The sequence below is a fragment of the Bombina bombina genome, chromosome 3, assembly GCF_027579735.1.
Source record: "Bombina bombina isolate aBomBom1 chromosome 3, aBomBom1.pri, whole genome shotgun sequence".
Lineage (NCBI taxonomy): Eukaryota > Metazoa > Chordata > Amphibia > Anura > Bombinatoridae > Bombina > Bombina bombina.
Window position 1 is genome coordinate 576,650,846 of NC_069501.1, and position 27,108 is coordinate 576,677,953.

A 27,108-nucleotide genomic window follows, 5' to 3' on the forward strand; every position below is an offset into this window, starting at 1 on the left:
CGCCAGACGTGGTTTTCCATGCTGACACCTGTAGGGGATGCCCTCATGGAATTCTGTAAAAAATGGAGAGGCAAGATATGTCCCGTAGAAAAAATTGGAGAAAGGTAAACTTTGCAGGGGAGATCGAAGTTTGCAGGGAGCAGGGTTTGCCCTTTAAAAATAAGATCCTGCAGCCAAAACTAATCAACTCTGTAGCGTATGGTATCTTACTATTGCCTCTATTTTCATATGCAATTTTTTTTTTTTTTTTGACACAATTTGGCCACCTTTTAGTTTGCAAGAAAAAACTGTGAGAACTGCAGGGGAAAATGTTTGCAAAATACAACAGACCTGGTAGAGAAATTTCAGCTAACACTGAGGCATCTATTTATCAAGCCGCCAACTCACCTGCATTCGACGGCACCCATATGCTCGCCTAAGATCGCCTAACATCGCTGCCGCGGACCTGAATACGTTCTCCAAAGTTACCAAAAACGCTGTCAAAAAGCCGCGCACCAAGTACGGTGCGATGAGCAGTGGACTGTTGTTAACTAACAGTCATCGATCTCGCTGCTCTTCGGCTTTTTTACAGCTTTATTGGTACCCTGTCACTAAACACCCACACTATACTATACTGTTTACCCCCTATACCGCCATTCCCGGAGCCCACCCCAACTCCAATCAATGTATTAACCCCTAAACCGCCACTCCCGGAGCCCACCACAACTAAATAAAGTGTTTAACCTCTAAACTGCTGCTTCCAGACCCCGCCGCAACTAAATGCAATTATTAACCCCTAAACCGCAGCTCCTGGAGCCCGCCACAACTAAATACAATTATTAACCCTTAAACCGCTGCTCCTGGAGCCCACCGCAACTAAATACAATTAATAACCCCTAAACCGCCGCTCCCGGAGCCCACCGCCACCTACATTATACTTATTAACCCCTAATCTTCTGCCCCCTACACTGCCGCAACCTACATTATATTTATTAACCCCTAATCTGCCCCCCCTACACTGCCGCAACCTACCTACATTTATTAACCCCTAATCTGCCCCCCCAACGTCGCCGCCACTATTCTAAATTTATTAACCACTAAATCTAAGTCTAACCCTAACACCCCCTAACTTAAATATAATTTAAATATATCTAAATAAATATTACTATCATTAAGTAAATTATTCCTATTTAAAACTAAATACTTACCTATAAAATAAACACTTAGCTAGCTACAATATAACTAATAGTTACATTGTAGCTATCTTAGGGTTTATTTTTATTTTACAGGCAACTTTGTATTTATTTTAACTAGGTACAATAGTTATTAAATAGTTATTAACTATTTAATAACTTCCTTGTTAAAATAAATACAAATATACCTGTAAAATAAAACCTAACCTAAGTTACAATTACACCTAACACTACACTATAATTAAATAAATTAACTAAATTAAATACAATTAAATACAATTAAAATTTTTTATCTAAAGTACAAAAAATAAACACTAAATTGCAGAAAATAATAAAATAATTGCAAGATTTTTAAACTAACTACACCTAATCTAATCCCCCTAACAAATAACCCCCCAAAAAAATAAAAAAGCCCTACCCTACACTAAATTACAAATAGCCCTTAAAAGGGCCTTTTGTGGAGCATTTCTCCCCAGAGAAATTTTGTAAATCATGAACCGACATATCCATATATTCCACACTGATGAAGACCTAGCAAAGAAAGTGGGCAATAAGGTAAACATATCTTGGAGACGAGCACCCACAATCAGGGACAAAATTGTCAAAAGTAATTTTGTCAAATGTATTAATAAAAGAAAAGACAATCTTAAGGGGACATACCCCTGTGGAACATGCAAATTTTGTCCATACATACGCAAAGTACAACAGATGGAAATCTTTCCACAAGGGATCATCTATATGAATGATTTCTACAACTGTAGAACAAGGAACAGCATATACTGTATACAATGCGTTTGTAACAAAATATATGTGGGTATGTCTACTAGAGAACTGAGAACAAGACTAGGGGAACACATTGGTAATATTCGCAATGCCGAAAATGACCTGGAAAATGGGAGGAACATTACTTCAGTGGCAAAACATTTTTTGGATAAACACAAAGGGAAACCCAACCTTACATGCTGGATTCTACAAAGGATAAAACCAGGGATAAGGGGAGGTATCATCGAGACGACTCGAGGAAACAAAATGGATTTTTTAGGCTTCAGACAATGGCCCCAAAAGGCCTAAATGAACAACTATCCTTCAGTCCCTTTTTATAGTGCCATCGAATTACAATTAAAGGGAACTAATCTTGTGATTCAGATCCTGTAATAATTAGTTCCATGTCTTCCCTTCTCTGCGGATATGAGTACCCATAACATCCTATAGGATTTATTACAGAAACTAGACAGCAGTGTAAGGACACTCAGACTGATTGGTTGTAAACAGAACAGAATGGTAATTCCATCTTACTGAGAATCAACAATATATATGCATCATATTTCAATAATTGTATATTTATAACCGATTAAGATTTAGGTTACGAATCATACAGTACAGACCCTAAAGACCAGTGGGTCTCTGAATGGAATGCCCCCAACGATATATATAACCCAGTACATGAGTGTGAAGACAGAAACAGATATATATAAACAAGGGAGGGACAAGATGTGAGCACCTGGCATATTTCATGCAGTTAAATATGCAAACCTAACATCAGTATTGCATGTGTTAATACACGTATTTCAAATATAGAAAAAGGAAAGATAATAAAATAAAAAATATAATTATTCCTATCAAGACTGAATTATACATATTTATCGGTTTGAAAACAGGTATACTACTCCATCAATTCAGATTCCATCTAATATTACATGCCATAAAGGTCTATAGGTCTCCGAATGGAGTTTTCACAAAGAGCTCTTATGTTGGAGTATATAAGTGGTAAACCTAATGTGAATCCTTCAATACATACGCACGAAATATGATGTGACAATAAATATCTATTGGTCATTAGATAGGACCATTCATGTTGCGAGAGCCACAAAAGACTTATCTCTTTAGGCAGGCATTAATGAACAATTCCGGATTAACATATATATTTAACATCAGAACAGTCCAGGAATGGAAACACAGTCCAATATGTACTCTAGCAACCGCATCATTGATCTTTGACAATAATATCTGTCAACATTCATTTATATGCAGGATCGTAAGTAGCTGTTCATCGTTACACGACACAATACTCATACAATGGTGACCAATCTGTATTAAATATGCTTATACCCTATATTCAAATAAAGGAACTTTTTGATCGCTATGTATAATTTCATCGTAACTACTTTCTGGACAGGACTAGCATCAATGTCCTAGATGTTTGTTTACATTAAGTTTGAGAGTGTCTTTTGATTGGCTAGCTATGCCACACACCTCTTATGTACTCAGCCCAATCACATAAGTTTAACCTCAAATACGTCATCAATGCTCTTCGATTGGTTACTCTAGCTGTGTGTTATACACACACCCCTCTTTTGATTGGCTGGTTTGGCTTTAAAAGAGCAGGCACAACGGATGTTCAGCGCCTTTGACAAATCAGTAGGCGAAACACGAGTCAGGCGCTCGCTTTGCTTCTCTACATATTGTTAAAAATTTTTAGATAGAACTAATAATCTCTGTTGGCCGTTATCAGCACTTTAACTTAAAAACAATTTTGGGTAACAAGTGTGGTATATTACGCTGATAAATATTCACTCAATCATTTTGATAAAACATAATGGTAAAAATGTAATGGGCATTAATAATTATCTAACGGCTTAAGAGCTAAATCACGATATAGTGTGGGACTTTATAAACGCTGGTCCCGGTGTCCATTATTGACATGATTCATATTGTTTAAACACTATACTGGTTTACATACCGTACACCCTGCCCTTTTTTGAAGCTAGAAATACTCAACATTTATTTGAGTAATACTTGGGTAACTACTCCCCTCCTATATGACCCTATTGCGCCCCCCCTGATATCCATAAGCATTTAGCCTCTCTTATCATATATATGTAAATAACACAGACCTATTGCCTTTCTACCACACGACTCCTTAAGTTTAATTCACATATGAGAGATTGTCTCTCTCCTCATAGCACAAGGAGAGCAATGTTTGATTCTATAATATTTGTGTGGCCCCAAATAACACATTTATCTGTTTTCTGATTTTAATTTTTAACTTTCCACATATCTATGACAGTCTTTTGTCATTGCTAGGGGTATTTGACATTTAACATAAATGTACTCATATCATGTTATGAGGAATTGTATGTGAATAAATGGTATATTTGACATTTGAGTAAGTGAATTCACATTCGGACATGAGGATTTGTATGTAAATAAATACAGACCATAGGGTATACCCCTTAACAATAGATAATTTTGTCTTCCTCACATGTGTGATATATGACAGTGGGTATCTCGCCTCATTGCACATATGATTAATAACAAATACACCCTATTTTAATTTTTGCACACACTTCAATTTTTATTTCTTTGACAACTCAATAAAAGTTCTATTTTAATTAATTTTCTTCCTAGTGCCCACTCTATTATATATTTGGTCACCTAGGCTCCCTATTTAAGAGTGCCACAAGATACCTTCTTTTTTCTCTCCTATATTTTCCTGATATATATATCTGGTATCAAGGCAGTGCCTTCCGGGGATACATAGGTTTACCCTGCAAGGATTTTACTGGGAGTCCTAGCCCGTTCCCACTCCAATTTCCCCTATTCCTAGGAGGAATTATTCACTTTAATTACATTGCCCCAAAGTAATCAGCTCTTTTACCTGTAAAAAAAAAAATTACAACCCCCCCCAATAATAAAACCCACCACCCACACAACCAACCCTACTCTAAAACCCACCCAATCCCCTCTTAAAAAAACCTAACACTAACTCATTGAAGATCACCCTACCTTGAGAAGTCTTCACCCAACCGGGCTGAAGTCCTCCACGAAGCCGGCAGAAGTGGTCCTCCAGACGGGCAGAAGTGATCCTCCAGATGGGCAGAAGTCTTCATCCAGGTGGAATCTTCTATCTTCATCCATCCGGCGCGGAGCGGGTCCATCTTCAAGACATCCGATGTGGAGCATCCTCTTCAAACGACATCCAACTGAAGAATGAAGGTTCCTTTAAATGACGTCATCCAAGATGGTGTCCCTTGAATTCCGATTGACTGATAGAATTCTATCAGCCAATCGGAATTAAGATAGGAAAAATCATATTGGCTGATGCAATCAGCCAATAGGATTGAAGTTCAATCCTATTTACTGATCCAATCAGCCAATAGGATTGAGCTCGCATTCTATTGGCTAATTCTATCAGCCAATCAGAATTCAAGGGACGCCATCTTGGATGATGTCATTTAAAGGAACCTTCATTCTTCAGTTGGATGTCGTTTGAAGAGGATGTCTTGAAGATGGACCCGCTCTGCGCCGGATGGATGAAGATAGAAGATGCCGCCTGGATGAAGACTTCTGCCCATCAGGAGGATCACTTCTGCCCGTCTGGAGGACCACTTCTGCCGGCTTCGAGGAGGACTTCGGCCCGGTTGGGTGAAGACTTCTCAAGGTAGGGTGATCTTCAAGGGGTTAGTGTTAGTTTTTTTAAGGGGGGATTGGGTGGGTTTTAGAGTAGGGTTGGTTGTGTGGGTGGTGGGTTTGAATGTTGGGGGGTTGTAATTTAATTTTTACAGGTAAAAGAGCTGTTTACTTTGGGGCAATGCCACGCAAAAGGCCCTTTTAAGGGCTATTTGTAATTTTTTTTTAATAACTTTATTTATAATTAGAATCCAGAACATACATGGCAGAAAGCGTAAATTAACACATTTCAATGAAACTGTTCAAACAGAGGCCATTGATAAGAAACAAGTAATAACAGATTGCTGGCTTCTTTGTGTGGGTACGTCAACAATGACCCATATAAATTCACCATGTAGGGACTTGGACTCACATTTTCTTATGTATACCAAAACAACAATAAAACATAACACATAAAACAAAGTACGACATAAATACCAACAAAAAATAACACATAATAACTTACCCAGAGCCCACCGGTAAAGCTCACCCCCCTTGGACACGAACCAGAAAGAAAGAGAGAAGGGGGAAGAAAGCGACAGCGAGAGACAGTTTCACCAAGAAAGGTCTTAAGACAGCCAGAAGCACATGTACCTAGGGCAATTACTTTTGGACAGCTGGGAAGGACCATTTCCCCTTGAGATTCTCGTTAAGTATAAAGAGACTATTCTTAAATGGGTATATGACTCTCTCCCTAACTGAGTCAGGTAGGTGTAGTAGGTAAGTTTCCCATTTAAATATAAAATGTTTTATCCGCTTCTCCGGATCTCCCCTTACATCTGCCTGTTCAATTAGCATTTGCGTGTGTATACTTCGAAGAAGCTTTTGGAGGGGAGGGGATTTTTCTCCTGCCCACCCTGCCAATATAATTTGTTTAGCCAAAACTATTACCGTAGATGCTAATTTATCAGAAGGATGGACAACATTACTGGGGATTAGGAAGATTATATGTTGGGCTGAGAGTACTATTTGGGTTTTTGTTACTTTCGTAAGCCAGTACGATATTTTGAGCCAGAAGCTCCTTAGCTTGGGACAATCCCATATCAGGTGTAGCCAATCTGGTGAGCCATAACTACACTTGGGGCAGATATCTCTAGCTCCAGGAATCCATCTGGAACGCAGGCGCGGAGTAATATAGGCCTGTTGTATGAATTTTAGGTGTGTCTCCCTTAATTTTGCCGAGATTGTGACTGTCTGTATTTTTTGTAAACTCTCATTAATGAGCTCCTCAGTTACCAGCAGACCATCAAGGCCAACCCACTTTGATTTAAGATTACACATAGTGTTATCTTCAAAGTGTTTAAGAATGGAGTTATAGGTGTATGTGATTTTATAGGATCCCTGTCTCGCCAATGCACATAGGTTGTCAATATTAATGGGTTCTTTGGGAAGACTTCCTTCTGCTTTTAGTTTGGAGATGTAGTGTCTGCACTGAAAATATGCAAAACTATGTGAGTTTGGAAGATTAAACCTGTCCTTCAGGTCTTGAAAGGGAACAATCTCTAGAGTTAAAGGATTAAAAAGTTGTTTAATTGTGGAGAGGTTTTGAGCGCGCCATACCTGAAATGCTTTGGTAGTGTAACCAGGTAGGAAATTCAGGTTGCCCTGAATTAGTAGGTATCTGCTTACTGATTTGTCTATCCCCCATAACCTGCACAACTTGGCCAAGGCCCTGAGCGGATCCCTATACAATATGTGACGCTGTATTTGTAATGGTAACGAAGTAAAGCTTGCATGAGGCAGGAAGGCCAAGTCCAATGGTTTAACAAAGTTCCTTTCTAGGATGGGGACAGTAAAGTGGTTGTTACCGACCAACCAATCGAAGACTAATTTGGCTAGGGTGGCCCAGTTGTACCACACAATGTTCGGAAGGCGAAGTCCTCCCTTATCTAGGGACATAACCAAGTATTCTCTCCCTATCCTATGTTTCTTCCCTCTCCAGATAAACTGTCCTAAAGCAGACTGTAATGATTTGGTGTCTTGTTGGGTAAGGAGTAGTGGTAGCATCTGCAGAGGGTACAGGAGCTTGGGCAACGCCACCATTTTAAAAAGGTGAATTTGACCTGTGAGTGACAGCGGTAAAGTGTTCCATCCCGAAAGGAGGAGTTTTATATTGTGCATGGTGTTTGTCAGATTCAGGTGGTATAATTTATTAGGGTTCACATGTAAATGAACCTAGGTATCTAAAGGAACCGTCTGTTATTTTGAGTGTAGTATCTGTCAAGGGAGTTTTTTGCTTATTTTGTAACCAGAGAACCTCGGATTTGTTAATATTAATTTTATAACCTGTGAAAGTGCCGAATTTTTTGATCAAATCCAAAAGAGGGTTCAAATTAAAAGCGGGATTGCCTATAAACAATAGCAAGTCATCTGCATACAGTGAGAGATGTTGCTTGTGATCCAGAACGTCCAATCCAGCACATCGCTGACGGATGTGACATGCAAGGGGCTCTATGGCTAGGTCGAATAACAGAGGGGAAAGAGGACATCCTTGTCTCGTTCCCCTCTGCAACTCGAATGGGTGGGAGAGTTCACTATTAACTATCAGAGACGCCTTGGGGGCTGTGTATAACCGGCAAAGAAAGGTTGCAAAATTGCCTGAAAGGCCAAATTTCTCTAACAACGTATGTAAGTGGTCCCACTCAATCCTGTTGAATGCTTTTTCTGTGTCAAGGGCCAGGAGACAAGCATCCTGTAGTTCAACAGGATTGGGGGAATGGGAGTTATACCAATAATGGGAAGTAATTGCCAAAGTTTTCCTAATATTGATCACAGATGATCTTCCTTTGATGAACCCGGTCTGATCTGTGTGTATAATTGAGGGAAGGACTTGTGCCAATCTGTCAGCTAATATTTTGGTTAGCAACTTGTAATCTCTGTTTAGCAACGAAATTGGGCGATAGGAGGAGGTGTCTGTGGGATCCTTATCCGGCTTGGGGATGAGACAGATATTTTCTTCCGTAAATCTAGTATCTATCTGAGAAGAGCCTTCTAAATATGCTGTAAATAGAGAGGACAGGGCAGGGGCAACATCATTTACCAGGAGTCTGTAATACTCTGTAGGTAACCCATCAGGGCCCGCTGCTTTTCCAGGTTTGGCTCTGTTTATAGCTTAAATTATTTCCTGAGGAAGAATACTAGCACTGAGCAGAGAGTTCTGCTCATCTGAGAGAGAAGGAATATTTGTGGAGCCCCAAAAGCTCTGCTTAGCCTCTAAGCTAATCTCTTGGCCTGTGTATAAGGAGGTATAATATTTAACAAACTCCGACATGATTTCCTTATAATTCGAAGTTAAGCGGGATTGGGACTTTATAGCCAATATGTGTGATTTAGGTGTAGAAAGCTTGACTAAGTTTGCTAGAAGCCTACCTGATCTGTTACCGTGCCTAAAGTATTGCCCCTGTCTGTGTAGGTCGAAGTTGTTGTTTTGTTGGGCTAGATGCGTATCCCTAGCTAGCTTGAGATCATAGTATTTTTGCCTAGAAGTGGGGGTGGGATTACAAAGGTATCCATTGTATGCCTCAGTAAGGTTTGCTAGAAATGTCTCATCAATTCTTTTGAATTTTTTATTGTGGCGTGCTGTAAAAGAAGTAATAATTCCCCTCATGACTGGCTTGGAAGCATGCCAAAACAAGTCTGGATTGTTTGTGTGCTGTTCATTGTCTGATGCGTAGTGTGCCCACTCATTCCTGAGATGCTGTCGGAAATTTATGTCGTTGAACAAGTACGTGGGAAATTTCCAAGCTCTTTTCGTGGGTCTAGTGGGTGCAGGCTGAAGCATGAAATGAATTGGGGCGTGGTCTGATATTGTTATGTGTTCAATGGTTGGATGGAGGACCTGAGATGTTATTTCAGAGGAGGTTAGAAAATAGTCTATTTTGGACAGGGTACTGTGCGTCTTGGACAGACAAGTATAGTCCCTCTCCAATGGGTTCCTAATCCTCCACACATCCACGAGTCCCAACGTAGTTTTTAGGTTATTTATCAAGGAAACCTCTCTTTTATATCTTATGTGTGAGTATTTGGAGGAGCTGACTGATGTAGGGTCTTTGAACCTATCCAGGGGAAGAGCCTGAGCCAAGTTGAAATCCCCTCCCAAAATAATAGGGGCAGTGTAGGTGGCAAGCCTGGCCAGCAAAGACGACCAAAAGGGAGGGGAGAATTTGTTAGGGCCGTATACGTTACATAAAGTATAATCCATTTTCCCCACCCTCAGGGCCGCTAATATGGCTATTTGTAATTTAGTGTAGGGCTTTTTTATTTTGGGGGGCTTTTTTATTTTGTTAGGGGGATTAGATTAGGTGTAATTAGTTTAAAAATCTTGTAATTATTTTATTACTTTCTGTAATTTAGGAATAATTTATTTAATGATAGTAATATTTATTTAGATATATTTAAATTATATTTAAGTTAGGGGGTGTTAGGGTTAGACTTAGGTTTAGGGGTTAATAAATTTAATTTAGTGGCGGCAGTGTAGGGGGGCAGATTAGGGGTTAATAAGTATAATGTAGGTGGCGGCGGTGTAGGGGCGGCAGATTAGGGGTTAAAAAGTATAATGTAGGTGGCGGCAGGGTAGGGGGGGCAGATTAGGAGTGTTTAGACTCGGGGTACATGTTAGGGTGTTAGGTGTACACATTCCCATAGGAATCAATGGGATATCAGGCAGCAGCAAACATAAGCTCTTGCTGCTTTCCGACTCCCATTGATTCCTATGGCATCTGCCTCCTCCAGGGTGGCAGATTAAAAACCAGGTACGCTGGGCCGGAATAGTGCTGAGCGTACCTGGTAGATATTTGATAACTTCCAAAAGTAGTCAGAATGTGCCGAACTTGCATTCGGAACATATGTAGTGACATAAGCATCGATCTGTGTCGGACTGAGTCCAGCAGATCGTATGTTACTTCACCAAATTCTACTTTTGCCGGTTTGTAGGGTTTGATAACTAAGGTGAATCAGGCTCGCCACAAATACGCTGTGGAATTCCAGCATATTTGCAGTTGACGGCTTGATAAATAGATGCCATAGAGTGCCCCTGTTCAGCCCAATAACTGTGGCGGGGAAACTTATTTTACAATAAAGAAAATAAAAATGCTTTGAATTTTGTATTTTAATACAAATTCAGAGTTTTTTGCATGTGATGTATAGTTAAATTAACTATGTGTACCTTAATCTCTTTCTTTCCTGCACAATTTCAATATGAGTTTTTATTTTTCAATATAATACAATTTTGTGGAACAATATTGTATATGATTTTTAATGCGATTAAACAATAAAAAAAAATTCTGATTTTTTTTTTAAATAACTTTTTATTGAGGGATAAGAAATTTCAAAACTTTCAGTTTGCTCATTTAAGAGTACAGAATACAGATGTGAAGAAGTTGAAAAGACATGAACACCTTCACACATATGACTACAACAATGCACATGAACAACATTGGTTTTTAACAAGCACATTAATTTGCCAAAGTCCAGAAATAAACCAATCATCAAATATTTGGAGAGCAAACCCATAAACCCTCCTCTTTTTGCCCTCATTAGCAACATAGTTCATTTTTGGACCCCAATTATCTCAACTCTCTAGGCTGAGGGTTTTTAGGTGCCACATGCCACGTTTGGACCTGTACAATCACAATATGTAAGCAACAGGTATGAAAATTATAAGACTATAGAACTCACTATATGTAGGTAACAAGTTTAGAAATTATAGCTCAGTAAGGTTGGATAAACTATAAAGCCGCTTTTGGACCTTAGAAATTATATGCCAAACTAATAAATAAAGCTTTTTAAAGAATTTAGTATCCAACATCTATAAAACAAGTATATAATTGTTTTATAATAATGTAATATTAGGTATAGTGTGTCACACTTAAACAAAGACTATTTTACATATTTCTATAATAAATGACATATTAATAGGGTTTCAGAAATCTATTAAACTATAAAATGTTTGTTCACAAATAACCCTAAAGGAGAGAATTTTATGGTAAAGATATACTTAAGATAATAGGGCCACACTTGTACCCTAGACTTCTATGTGCATATAACAGCACAGGTAAATAATTAGAGATTTTGTATGCCTGCTGCTAAATAAAATAAGTGGTAACTATAATTGAAACAAAGAGAACAAACCATAGTAGTGATACGTTATGTACATATATCTACCAGAAATTAGCTTAAATGCATAGTAGCAAGTGTGTTACACGGTCTAGCAAATGGAACACAGCAAATATATAAAAAAAAACTATTGGTCCCTAGACCCTTATATGTATGAGTTATTTTATTTTAATAACTCATTTATTCATTTTATACAATTTTTAAATAATTATTTATTGTGAGTCTTATTCTAATACTTGCATCGATTTCACACACTTAGGGCTCCATGTACTAAGCCGTCAATTCATCCGTCATTGTAGACGCGGATAAACTCGCCGTTACTCGCCGCGGGCGAAATGGTGTCCGCTGTCGCTATGTACTAATATTCCCCCAATAAATAGACAAGTCTAGCCCGCCGCGAGCAGTTGCGGATTGTTGATAAATTTGACGCCTCGCTCGCCGCGACTAAGCTGATGGTACTTAACTTTTAGTTGAATTGTCTGGCCAATTATTAACACGTGACATGCAAGGTGTCACGAACATCATAGTAGTCGCGGGAATAGAATTTTGCTCCTATAAAAGTTCAACTTATCTAAACAACTTTATTATTGTTCAAAATTTTTTGAAGAGTGATAACAGAGCGTTATTTTTGTAATATTTATTTACAATTTGGATATGGCTTCATCTGGATCTGATAATATATAAATATTAATATAAAAATAATTATAAAGATTGACAACTAACAATACAAATTTAAATAGATTACTCTTTAATTACAGTCGACAAATTGGGCGCAATTTATGTACATGGAAATGAGAGACAAATTAGACGCCAGTTATGCTGTAAGTACAATGCTGATATTACTGCCTTTTATATATGTCTAGACTGGCGTCTAGATTGACTTTCCTATTGTTTTGTACCTTGCCCGCCACCTAAAAGGTGGCGAGGCAAAAATAGCGAGGTGGGAGCGGAAATTGTAGCGAGCGGACAAATAGATTTTTTAGTACATTCGTTTTTTGGCGAGTTGGTGGTCAAATGTGTCTAATTACAGTGAAAAATGGAGCAGTAGCGAGGTTTGGCGGATAAGTACGCTCGCAATTTTAAAGATGCGAGTTTTAACACAATTGACGGCTTTGTACATATCAGTTTGCGAGTTTTGACGCGAGATTTGTTGCGGGTAGCTCGCTGACTGCTTAGTACATGGAGCCCTTAAAAGCATGGAACAGCCCTTTGTGAGACACACTTTCTTGAAGTAAAACCTGCCTTCATATAATTGGAATCTCCGAGAGCTTTACAGAATAGACCCAGAAGTCCTCTTATCAGCTGATAGTTATTGCAACTGCATAACCAGAGTGTATATACTCTTAATAATGCCCGGTGAGCCACTTATGATCTTGACATCACATTTACTATGATCAAGAATACTAAAGCATTTTCATATACAATGTGGGGTGTCCAGATTACAGTAATGTTAAACCTGTTCCTTCAAAGTTATGTTATTGCTTGTTTTTTATCCAACTTCCATACATAATGGAAAATACTGAGGAACACAAGTAGTATTTTCTCTAAGATGGAAGTTTACTGTCACCTTTTTACTACTTTATAGCTGTATATAACACACTTTCTTATGTTCCTGATTGCTATAAAGTGTCATCAATCTTTGGCTTTTGCTTAGAAAAAAATAGCATTAATAGGCATGTATTGGTTAGTTTGCAATGCTAATTACTGCCAAATAAACTCTCCAATTTTTGATGGAGAATTTGGAGTGTTGACATTACTTGTTGCCATGTAATATTCTGCACTATGTGCCTGTGTTTTCTCAATAAACAGAAGATTAAAAATTGTTTTTTTCTAACATTCACAGAAACATCGTGTAAAACTCTTGATGATATTGAAACCCTTATTAAAACCATCAAAGTTAAATTGTCCTTCCATTTACTGTGACACCAGAACTATAGACTCTATTTACTTGGAGCTATTTTTCAAAAATTTTACAGCCTCTTCACAACTGCATTAAAGGTGCATAAAATATAGGTTACTACAAAATGAATGGTGCATTTATTAAGGGTCTAAAAGTACAAATTAGTCCTCTTTAACAGATCTTCAAATATGACAGATTCAGCCTTCCTATGAGATATTCTAAATTTCTATAAGTATTAAAGTATATTACAGGTTTTTTATTGCCTTCTTTTTTTGGCCACTTACCAAAAGCTGCATCCTACTTTTTAAGATCCACAGTAAATCCACAGTGTTTTGAACATTAAATAGAATATTTCTCACTTATAATGTTCTCCTTTTTGCAGGAAAGACATTGCAGAATAAGCTCAGTCTTGCTTATTTTCAGGAGGGAGTTGATAAGATAAAATGTTAAGATAAATTATTAGTAATCCCTGGATTCTTAGGATCTAAAAAACTCAAATTAGATTTTTTTTTAACACTTGTTATAAATTAAAAGGTTTTAAAAAATTTCAAGTAGTAATTTTTTTGAAAAGCAAAACAAAAAACTTGCAACCCACTATGGGGGATATTTATCAAAGCGTGAACCGAAAATACGCTTGAATTCTGCGTCATAATTGTGCCGAGATTGATCCAACCTAGTTATCAAAGTCTCAAGATCCGAAGAAGTTGAATTTTGTGACGTAACATACGATCCGGTGGTCTAAATCCATCGCAGATCGATGCAAGTTTAAACCTCGTCGAATTTGAGCTGAATTATGTTCATTCCCCCTTCTATTTGACACTATTTGAAGCATTTAAAAAGTTTAAAAAAATTCAACATTTACGTTTGCGTCTTTTCCGACGCAGCGTACTTAGTTTTCAATCTGCCACCCTTGAGGTCGTGGATGCCATAGAACTCAATGGAGTTGGAAAACACAGAAATACTATGTTCAATGCTGCAAGAAAATGAAGCATATCACCTAATAAAATTCAATTACAAACTGTTAAATATGTATACCCTTCAAAAATGGAACAATATTATTGCTATAAATTTGGTGCACTATATAGAGATACATTTTCACATGTAAAAATATAGATCTTTATTTTTACAATCTATTTGCATCATGTTTAATGTTGTATATACGCTTATACAAATGTTACAAACACACATTTATTAAATAGCATTCCCTTTCTATCATGTTTTGCAATGGTCATACTCTACATTATTATTTAATTCTCTCTTCCAATACATGTATGAACAAAGGATAGCAAAAGAATGAAAACTTATAAAACATTTCACACAAAGGATAGCAAGAGAATGAAAACAGTGCCATTAAAAATACATTGACATGATTTTAAAATGGCATTCTATGTCTTGCATGTTAAACAGCTGTAATAAATGCAGGTATATTCTTTGTGCAATGCAATCAATTACTTATGCACAACACATGAGTATTTATCTAGGTGTTATGTATCTGGCTTCTCCTTTAAGGTAACCATCTTGGATGTTTTAGACTCCACCTCTCTAATTTTTTACCCTATTTAACATAACCATTTGCACTGTTTCCTTGCTTGATTATTTGCTCATTGCCTAAGGGTAAGATCTACTTCTATCAAGCCTGTATGAAGATCGTATCCTATACGCAGATATTGACACTCAAAGGAACTCTAACTACAAGTTTATTTTCACTTACCTGAACCCTGTTCAAGTACATCATTCTCAGGTGTCAAGCTACTTTACCTGAATTTCCTCTCCAATCCTTTCTGGCTCTCATTTCCACAGTGGATACCGGAGCATCTAGCTCCTCCTCCTCCTGACACTTCTAGCCAGATCTGCCTGCTACTCCTGGAACTCAATTTGTCATCAAACAACTGTCAGCTCTCCCTGAAATGACACACAGACTTACTGCTCCAGGAACCGGTGCCGGTAAGACATTTAGTGTGTACACGAATACCTATATCCATAATCTTATTTCTAAACCGAATACGTGAAGGAATTTCTTATTTTATTTAATTACCATTTTGCATTTAAATTTTGTCTTGAGTTTGATCTAGCAATTTCATAAGGTGCCTTCAATTTTTTCTGCTCAGTTTTCTATGCATAATATCTGTCTGTTTAAATATAATCTAGGAGTTAAACTTAGCTGCCTTTCCAACTGAACTCCAATTAGAGATTATACTTAGACATTTTAGTCAATGCTTTGGATTTGTACCAACCTGATACAAATGTAAAGCAACATAAACCCTTTGTTTAAAACAATATTAATTCTCAATATTTCTGTTGTCCAACACTCAGCCACAAAATCCTAATATGGGCAATAAGTTAGTTTGTCTAGCCGAATATTGCAGTATAATCAAGCCTAAAAAACATATTAATATTTAAAAAAAAAAAAAAGGTAATTTCCCCCCCCCCCCCCTTTTTTAGAAATCTAAACCTACTCGCACAAAATGGACCCTATTGAGGTTTCAAACCATATTACTACACTGAACCAAAAGGTAGATATCCTGGTCCAGGGATTAAATTAGCTTCAGAAAGAGAATGGCGTATTAAAGGGGTTATTGAATGACACCTGAACCTCTAGTAAATCCTCCAATGATTTTTTCAGGAAATAGATCTGATTTTAGGGAATTTAGAACCTCTTGCATGATGTATTTCGCCATGAAGCCCAGAACTTACACAAATGATAGATTAAAGGTTTGTACAATCATCTCTTTCTTAAAAGGTGAGCCCAGAATATGGGCCAATAGGTATTATGAGACCAACCATGCCATCTTAAACTCTGTAGATGACTTCTTCACATCAATGGCAACATTGTTTGATGATGAAAATAAACAATTTGCTGCAGACACAAATCTCAGATCCCTTAGAAAAGGGAAAAGGAAAGTGGAGGAGTACATCTCTGAATTCCAAACCTGGGCTACAGATTCAGGCTGGAACACAATGAGTCTAAAAAAACTATTCTGTATATGTCAGGGATTTATCTCTTTTCCTACTGTGCCTTTAAGAATGTCAACTCACTACCCCTATTTAAGGCTCCTCCCAACAGAACTCATTGCTTGGTAATTTGTTGCTCAGTGTGAAGCTGCTTCAGAAGAGACCTAGCCGTTTATACTACTTTGTATTCTCAACTTATTGCTCTCCTTGAGTATCTGCCTATTCGAATCAACTTGCAGATTCTCTCTTGTGCTTGAAGATTTGCTCCGTTTGTTCACTAAGAGATTTCTCAGTCTCTCTCCTGTAGTGAGGTTGTTCCCCTGCAGCGTGTGACGTCACGCTCCTCATTCTCCCGCCGCGGATCTCTGCCAGGCTCTCTGCGATACTCCTAGGACTTGTTGCTGTGTGGTAACTGTATCGCTATGTGCTAATATCATCTACAATATTTCTAGTCTATATATATTGCATTCTATGAACTGTGTGTATTGCTGCAACCTCATTTCTTTTTCACTTGCTATATATTGTGGAACGCTCATTAGCTGGATTTCCATATTCGCTTCAGATATCAAATATGCACTAAACCTTTTTACTGCTATTTACCAAATTACAAACAAATAACTGTGACAAAGATTATTACAAAGTACCATTATTCATTATCGGACTGCATAAGCATATTTCAAACTTTACGCAATTAACCTCTATTGTGCTTGAAATGAACTGTTTGCTCTAACTTAAACTATATCTGTTTCCTCAAGTTTACCACAGCTTATATTACTCTGATTGAACAACTCTGCAAATTATTAATATTCACTATCAAAGTATGGTTTACAAAATGACCAGAGGTTGATTTATTCACTTATCAAAGTACTGTGTTAATTTCAGTGTGTTTGCTAAAGCCTGCTGCATAAACTATTTCCATTGCAACTCTGTTTGAATTAAGGCACCTGCACTAATTAACTCTTTCACTACTGCTGCAGTCAATCCTATAAGACTTACTCTCTTTTCTGCTTTAAGCATTTATTGTTGCGTGAAGGTTCCGGTTTCACTCAGCAACCCTGCTGTAGTGACCCTCAGATCAATGAGCATATCAGGGTTCCCTTAAGTTAAATCTGTGGGAATCCGAGGTAAGGTGTGAGACTGAGTGGTCCTGCATAAAGCAGGGGCTGTAATTGTAGTGTTCTCTAAAAACAACTAAACATATCCTTACATATTACCAAGCCTTAAAAAAGGAATACTACTAACAGCTAAAATCATGGATGTAAGTGAACTGTCCAGGAGAGTTGGTTCTTTAGCTCAGAGTATGGATCACATGATTCAAGGCTTAAGGGATATACAACTAGAGAATCAGAGTATAAATTGTTTTATTAATGATCATCTTGCAAACAAAACTACTAATGTTGAGTCATCTCCAGAACCCATTGTTAGTCCACCGGAAAAGTTCTCTGGGGACAGAGCTATGTTTAGGGATTTCAGGAATTCCTGCACTCTGCTTTTTACTTTGAAACCTAAGTCATACCCAACTGACAGGATTAGAGTTCTAACTGTAATTTCATTTCTCAGAGGTGAGGCCAGATCTTGGGCCAATGCTTTCTATGAAAAAAATGATCCTATCCTAAATTCCCTAGAAGATTTTTTTTTCTGCAATGTCTCTTTTATATGAAGATCACAATAGAAAAAATACTGCTGAAACTGCCATTAGGTCTCTAAGGCAGGGCAAAAGAATGGTAGAAGACTACATTACTGAATTTAAAAGATGGGCTCCTGACACCCTGTGGAATATTCCTGCTCTACGCAATCAGTTCCGTTTGGGACTCAATGATGCAGTTAAGGATGAATTGGCAAGGGGTGTGATTCCAGAGGACTTAGATGAATTGATGACTCTCTCTATTGGCATAGATTGTCGGCTTAGGGAAAGGAAGTCAGAGAGATCTTATTCAGAGACTACCCCCAGAAGAAACCCCAATTATCATCACTCAACACCTTCCACAGCATTCACTAGACCCATAGAAGAACCCATGGATGTTGCAGTTATTAGGGGACCCTTGAGACCTGAGGAGAAAGCTAGGCGTAAGCTACTAAACCTATGTCTATACTGTGCTGAAAAGAACCATGCTGTTAGGGACTGTCCCTCTCTGATTCGACAAAAGAAGGGTAAGACTTCGTTCAATGACCATACTGTTAATTTGGTTGACAGCATAAAATCTCATCTATCTATTTATGTCTCCCTACAGTGGTCCCATCAGAAGATAAACGTTCAGGCCATAATTGACTCTGGGGCTTCTGGGAATTTTGCTGATAACACTTTTGTTGTTAATAATCACATCCCACTAATAAAGAAGAGTGTTGCTTTAGCTATTCGTCTGGTTGACGGTTCATTCTTTAGCTCTGGTCCCATAACTCACCACACTATCCCACTCAAAGTCGTTACCCCTTCAGGACACACAGAGCTTATTTGTTTTGATGTTCTTCCATCTTCTGTCTATCCATTAATCCTTGGACTGAATTGGTTAATAAAGCATAATCCCACTATATCGTGGTCCACAGCATCAGTAGTTTTTGATTCAAACCACTGTAAACAATCCTGTTTTGGGGTACACACACTTTGTCATATCACTGAACATAAGTTACCAGAATGTTATAGTGAATTTGCTGATGTTTTTGATAAAAAGGAGGCTGAGTCTTTACCTCCACACAGAGACTATGACTGTCCTATTGATCTTATACCTGGAAGCTCCATACCATATGGACATATATATCCATTGTCACAGCCAGAATTAAATCATTTAAAAGAATATTTAGATGATAACTTGAAAAAAGGCTTTATTAGACCTTCCACATCCTCTGCAGCTGCAGCAATGTTCTTTGTAAAAAACAAGGATGGCAGTCTTAGACCCATCATTGATTATAGGCAGTTGAACAAATGCACAAAAAAGAACAGATACCCCCTGCCCCTCATACCTGAACTTATTGAACGTTTACAAGGTGCCACAGTTTTTACTAAACTTGACCTCAGAGGTGCTTACAATCTGATTAGGATGAGGGCAGGGGATGAATGGTTAACTGCATTTCGTACTAGATACGGTTTATATGAATACACTGTAATGCCCTTTGGGTTGTGCAATGCCCCAGCGACTTTTCAATGTTTTATAAATGATGTCTTTCATGATTTGTTAGATATTTGTATTGTCGTATACTTGGATGACATCTTGGTTTACTCAAATTCTCTACAGGATCACATTGTACATGTCAAACAAGTGTTGACACGTTTAAGGGCACACCATCTTTATGCAAAGCTTGAAAAGTGTATTTTTAATACAAACACCATATCATTCCTTGGTTATTGCATCTCACCAGCTGGAATTTCAATGGAGTCAAGCAAAGTAGAAGCTATCACTAATTGGCCTATTCCTCGTAATAAAAAAGATGTTCAAAGATTCCTTGGCTTTGCGAACTTTTATAGAAAGTTCATTAAAGACTTTTCACTTATTGTTAGACCTCTCACTACGCTAACACGTAAGCAAGTTAAGTTTGTATGGAATCAAGATGCTGATCATTCCTTCAATACTCTAAAAACTAAATTTGTTTCAGCCCCTATTTTACAGTTTCCAGATCCCACATGTCAATTTACGCTAGAAGTCGATGCTTCTGAGTTTGCTGTGGGGGCTGTTTTATCTCAAAGACGTTCTGAAAAAGAACCTTTACATCCTGTCTCCTACTATTCTAGAACTATGAGTTCAGCAGAGATTAATTATGGAATCGGTGATAAGGAACTTCTTGCAATCAAATCAGCTTTGGAGTTCTGGCGACACCTCCTAGAGGGTGCAACATATCCAATCACCATCTATACCGATCACCGTAATTTAGAATATTTAAAATCAAACAAGACCCTTACTGCTCGTCAGGTTCGATGGAGTTTGTTCTTCTCTCGTTTTGATTACGTCATTACTTACAGACCAGGTTCCAAAAATATGAAAGCTGATGCTCTTTCTAGAAAAGACCCTCGTCCTACTGATGTGGTTTCTCCTTCATCTATCATACCTCCGGATAGAATTATTTGTTTAACAACTGAGTTTAAAACCATCTTACAAGAACATCTGAAGGATGATTCATCTTTGGGTCATTTGGATGTACTAAAACATTCCAACAACTTATACTATCATGGCACTTTATTGTATATACCTCCTTCTCTCAGGAATGAGATACTTACCTCTGCTCACGACTCTTTATTGGCTGGTCATCCTGGAGTTCATAGAACTGCTCATTTGATTAAAAGGAATTACTGGTGGCCAAAGATGAATGATACTATTAAACAGTATATTGATTCCTTTATGGTATGTACAACTAAGAAACATCAGCATAAGAGTCCTTATGGTTATCTTCTCTCTTTACCAGTACCAGACAGACCTTGGGCAGCGATTGCTATGGATTTTGTTGTTGATCTGCCTTCGTCAGCTAATTATAATACCATATTGGTAGTAGTGGACTTATTCTCTAAAATGGCTCATTTCCTACCACATAGAGGATTGCCTACATCTTCAGAAACTGCTTCACTATTTTTGAATCACATTGTAAAACTACATGGTTTACCTGAAACAATCACCACAGATAGAGGTACGCAATTCACCTCGAGGTTTTGGAATCAATTGTGTTCCTCTCTTAACATTACTAAACGTTTGAGTACCGCTTATCATCCACAAACGAATGGTCAAACAGAAAGAACAAATCAAACATTAGAGCAGTACCTTCGTTGCTACTGCACTCAACAACAAGATAACTGGCATTCTCTACTTGCTACTGCTGAATTTGCTCATAATAATGCCGTAAATTCATCAACTAAAATGACACCATTTTACATCAATTACGGATTTCATCCCTCATACTATCCAAATCAGATCAACAATTCCGACATGCCTATAGTTAATGATCTTGTTAATACCATTGCTACCAATTTCTCAACATTGAAACAAGTTTTACTAGAAGCCCAGGCTGTTCAGAAACATCACTACGACCTACGTAGATCCAAGCCTCCAGATTACAAGATTGGTGACAAAGTTTGGTTAAGCACTAAACATTTACGCTTACAAGTTCCATCTAAAAAACTGGCTTCCCTATATTTAGGGCCTTATCTGATACAAAAGGTCATCATTGTTAATGCTGTAACACTTAAACTACCAGATTCCCTGAAGATACATCCCACATTCCACGTTTCTCTTTTGAAACCTTACAGTGCAATCAGAGACTCGACTCAGAATGAGACGGTGGATCCTTCAGTCATTGATGGCATGGAATATGAGATTGAGTCTATCCTAGACTCTCGTTACCATCGTAATCAACTTCAATATCTTGTCAGTTGGAAAGGATTTGGTCCTGAGGAGGACTCTTGGGAGCCTTCCAATAATGTCTCTGCACCACGTCTTGTCTCCTTGTTTCATCGTAGACATCCTGATCGTCCTGTCCTTGATCCGCGGAGCGGCTCCTTGGGGGGGGTGTCCTGTCAGGGATTTATCTCTTTTCCTACTGTGCCTTTAAGAATGTCAACTCACTACCCCTATTTAAGGCTCCTCCCAACAGAACTCATTGCTTGGTAATTTGTTGCTCAGTGTGAAGCTGCTTCAGAAGAGACCTAGCCGTTTATACTACTTTGTATTCTCAACTTATTGCTCTCCTTGAGTATCTGCCTATTCGAATCAACTTGCAGATTCTCTCTTGTGCTTGAAGATTTGCTCTGTTTGTTCACTAAGAGATTTCTCAGTCTCTCTCCTGTAGTGAGGTTGTTCCCCTGCAGCGTGTGACGTCACGCTCCTCATTCTCCCGCCGCGGATCTCTGCCAGGCTCTCTGCGATACTCCTAGGACTTGTTGCTGTGTGGTAACTGTATCGCTATGTGCTAATATCATCTACAATATTTCTAGTCTATATATATTGCATTCTATGAACTGTGTGTATTGCTGCAACCTCATTTCTCTTTCACTTGCTATATATTGTGGAACGCTCATTTGCTGGATTTCCATATTCGCTTCAGATATCAAATATGCACTAAACCTTTTTACTGCTATTTACCAAATTACAAACAAATAACTGTGACAAAGATTATTACAAAGTACCATTATTCATTATCGGACTGCATAAGCATATTTCAAACTTTACGCAATTAACCTCTATTGTGCTTGAAATGAACTGTTTGCTCTAACTTAAACTATATCTGTTTCCTCAAGTTTACCACAGCTTATATTACTCTGATTGAACAACTCTGCAAATTATTAATATTCACTATCAAAGTATGGTTTACAAAATGACCAGAGGTTGATTTATTCACTTATCAAAGTACTGTGTTAATTTCAGTGTGTTTGCTAAAGCCTGCTGCATAAACTATTTCCATTGCAACTCTGTTTGAATTAAGGCACCTGCACTAATTAACTCTTTCACTACTGCTGCAGTCAATCCTATAAGACTTACTCTCTTTTCTGCTTTAAGCATTTATTGTTGCGTGAAGGTTCCGGTTTAACTCAGCAACCCTGCTGTAGTGACCCTCAGATCAATGAGCATATCAGGGTTCCCTTAAGTTAAATCTGTGGGAATCCGAGGTAAGGTGTGAGACTGAGTGGTCCTGCATAAAGCAGGGGCTGTAATTGTAGTGTTCTCTAAAAACAACTAAACATATCCTTACAGTATAGGATTATCAGAATACCTAAAAGATTAACTATCCCGAATAGAGATGCCAGAAATGTTAGAAGCTCTAATCAAAATCAGCAAATCACTTGATAGAAGATTCCGTGAGAGGAGAGCTGAAAAGACCACCTCTGAGTATAATCAAAGAAAGACACTCCTCCCAAATTATACAAAAAGTCCTAATATTGACATTCCAATGGAGATTGGAACAATAAAAGGCCCTTTAACAGCCAAAGAGAAAATAAGAAGATGCACAATAAAATGATCTTTGTATTGTGCAAATCTAGATCACAAAGTATCCTCATGCCCCCAGTTAGCACACCAAAAGAAGGGTAAGGAAGTTTTTTTTCATCATGCTTGTATCTCAAATTGCACTAAAACTTATTGTTCATTTAATATATTTTTACAGTGGAACCAGCAACTTATCAAAACAGAAGCGATGATTGATTCTGGGGCTTTTAGGTATTTCATGGATGAAAATTTTGCTAATGTAAATAAAATACCATGCATGTTAAAGCAGACTCCTTTGCCAATTAGAGTTATTGATGGCTCTTTTAATCACAAGGGTCCTATAACACATAACACAGTTCCATTACTTGTATCTTCACACTCAGGACATAAGGAATATATAACCTTTGATATCATTCCCTCATATATTTACACTATTATTCTAGGTTATCCTTCGCTAATACTACATAACCCTCACATTGACTGGACATTAAACCAAATAACTTATCCATCTGACTACTGTTTAACCACATGTTTTTCACATACTTCTATTTCTATTGCTGAAACTTATCCCTCAGTTTACAGTGACTTATCTGAAGTTTTTAACATAAAGGAGGCTGAAAACCTCCCTCCTCATAGAATTTACGATTTCGAGATTGAAACCATACCTGGGGCACCAATTCCATATGGCAAAATGTATCCATTGTCTCAAAGCGAATTGAAACACCTGTGGGAGTATCTGGATGACAACCTAAAAAAAATGTTTTATAAGACCATTACCCTCTTCAGCTGCCGCAGGCATGTTTTTTGTCAGAAATAAGGATAAATCTTTACGGTCGATTTTCGATTACAGAGCTTTAAATAGTATCACTGTCAAAAATAGGTACCCATTGCCATTAATAACTGAATTATTAGAGAGACTGACTAATGCTAAAATTTTTACTAAACTTGATCTGAAGGGGGCATATAACCTGATAAGAATCCGTGAAGGTGATGAATGGAAAACTGCCTTTAGAACCAGATGCGGATTATTCAAATATTTGGTCATGCCTTTTGGCTTGTGTAATGCCCCAGCTACAATTCATGCATTTGTAAACAACATTATTTGTGATCTTATGGATTTATGTGTAATAGTATATTTGGATGAAATTCTAATATATTCCCCTAACATCTAAACACATATTAAACATGTAAGATGGGTTCTATCTAGACTTAGGGATCACCGTTTAGTTGATAAATTAGAAAAATGTCAGTTCTACAAGACCTCCATCAAATTCTTAGGATATATCTTAACACCTGAAGGAATAAAGATGTATCCTGAAAAGGTTACATCCTTAAATAACTGGCCTCGACCCACCACACAAAAGGCTCTGCTGCGATTTTTAGGATTCACACATTTTTACAGAAGGTTTATATACAAATATTCAAGCTTGGTAAAACCTATAACCACTCTCACAGGAAGTCATAAAAAATTTCTCTGGACACCAGATGCTGAAGCAGTATTTTTATTGTTAAAATCAAGATTCATATCAGCACCGATATTACAACTTCCCGATCACTCTAAATATTATGTACTTGAGGTAGATGCCTCCGATACAGGTTTGGGCGCAATTCTGTCTCAACAAGAGAACCCCAAGTCAGTTTTACACCCAGTAGCCTTCTACTCCAGGACATTGACACCAGCTGAAGTTAATTATACTGTAGGCGACAAAGAATTGTTGGCCATAAAATCTGCCCTCGAAACCTGGCGTCATCTCCTAGAACGAACAAATCTACCTTTCACCATATACACCGACCATAAAAACCTTGAATACCTTCGGAAAAATAAGATAATATTTGACACTCAATGGAACTCTAACTACAAGTTTATTTTCACTTACCTGAACCCTGTTGAAGTACATAATTCTCAGGTGACAAGCTAGTTTACCTGAATTTCCTCTCCAATCCTTATCGGCTCTCATTTTCACAGTGGATACCGGAACATCTAGCTCCTCCTCCTCCTGACACTTCTAGACAGATCTGTCTGCTACTCCTGGAACTCAATTCGGCATCAAACAACTGTCAGCTCTCCTTGAAATCACACAGACTTACTGCTCCAGGAACCGGTACAGGTAAGACTTTTAGTGTGTACATGAATACCTATATCCATAATCTTATTTCTAAACCGAATACGTGAAGGACTTTCTTATTTTATTCAATTACCATTTTGCATGTAAATTTTGTCTTGAGTTTGATCTAGCAATTTCAAATGGTGCCTTTATTTTTTTCTGCTCAGTTTTATATGCATAATATCTGTCTGTTTAAATATAATCTAGGAGTTAAACTTATCTGCCTTTCCAACTGAACTCCAATTAGAGATTATACTTAGACATTTTTGTCAATGCTTTGGATTTGTAACAACCTGATACAAATTTAAAGCAACACAAACACTTTGTTTAATACAACATTAATTCTCAATATATCTGCTGTCCAACACTCTCACTCAGTCACAAAATCCTAACATGGGCAATAAGTTAGTTTGTCTAGCTGAATATTGCACTAGGGATGAAATCTGAACTCTGATTTTCTGTGTTTGCATGGCAGCGTCGTGGAGGCTTAAAAGGTCAGTCATTATATATTAACTTCAAAACACATAATAGCATGTCATTGTTTTCTTTTGTGTTTTAAAAATACATTGACATGAATGTAAAATGACATATCATAATGTTCGACATTGCATTTTCATTCTAACTTAGGTTTAGCAATGTTAATACGCCACATTGTTCTTAAAATGTTTTAAGTCTCAACAATGTTGCCATCCAAACACAGAAAATCTGAATTATGTTATTTAGTTAATTGAACAAACAATACACCTGCATTTATTCCAGCTGCTGAACTCACCTGGATCATCTAATTCTAGACATTCATTTTGACACAACATTGTGCTCGTCAAATGATGCAAATATAGAGAAATTTGTTTAATCGTGAATAAATTATTCAATCAATTTGCTCGTAAAATGACACAAGAATCATGAAATTCTGTAAGCCATTAGTTAGGTAATGTGTGGAACATCTCTTATTCAATTGCTGAAATTATTCACAGCTGTAGAACTTAGTAGTATAAAAGGGGCTTTCAATCACTTCAATTCATTATCATTTTGAGCATGGACATTCTGAATGTTTAGACTTTGTTCTGTTATGAAGGAGACACAGGGAAAGATGGGTGTTGAAGGCTGCGGTGTGACAAAGAAGACGCCAGCGGGTGCCAAGGGTGTTCCTGCCTAGGGATGGTCTCCATGCCCTCAGTGACTGAGAGGTGATCCGTAGATTTCGACTAAATAGGGCCTTTATTGAGAAGCTCTTATGTCGAAATCAAGGACTCTCTCCAGCCACTCACTGCAAGGACTAGGGCAATCCCTTTGATGGTGAAATCTACCATTATTTCCAGGAGGGACAAATTCCAGAGGGACTCCTGATAGATAAATATCTCATATATACTCCAACATATGTATATGATATATTTTATTTATTCTGATTGCTAATGTCAATGATCTATTTTATTACACAGGTGATTCTGGATATTCGTGTCTTCTGTGGCGGTTCACACCCATTCATAACCCCAACGGAGTGGAAGAGGTGGACTACA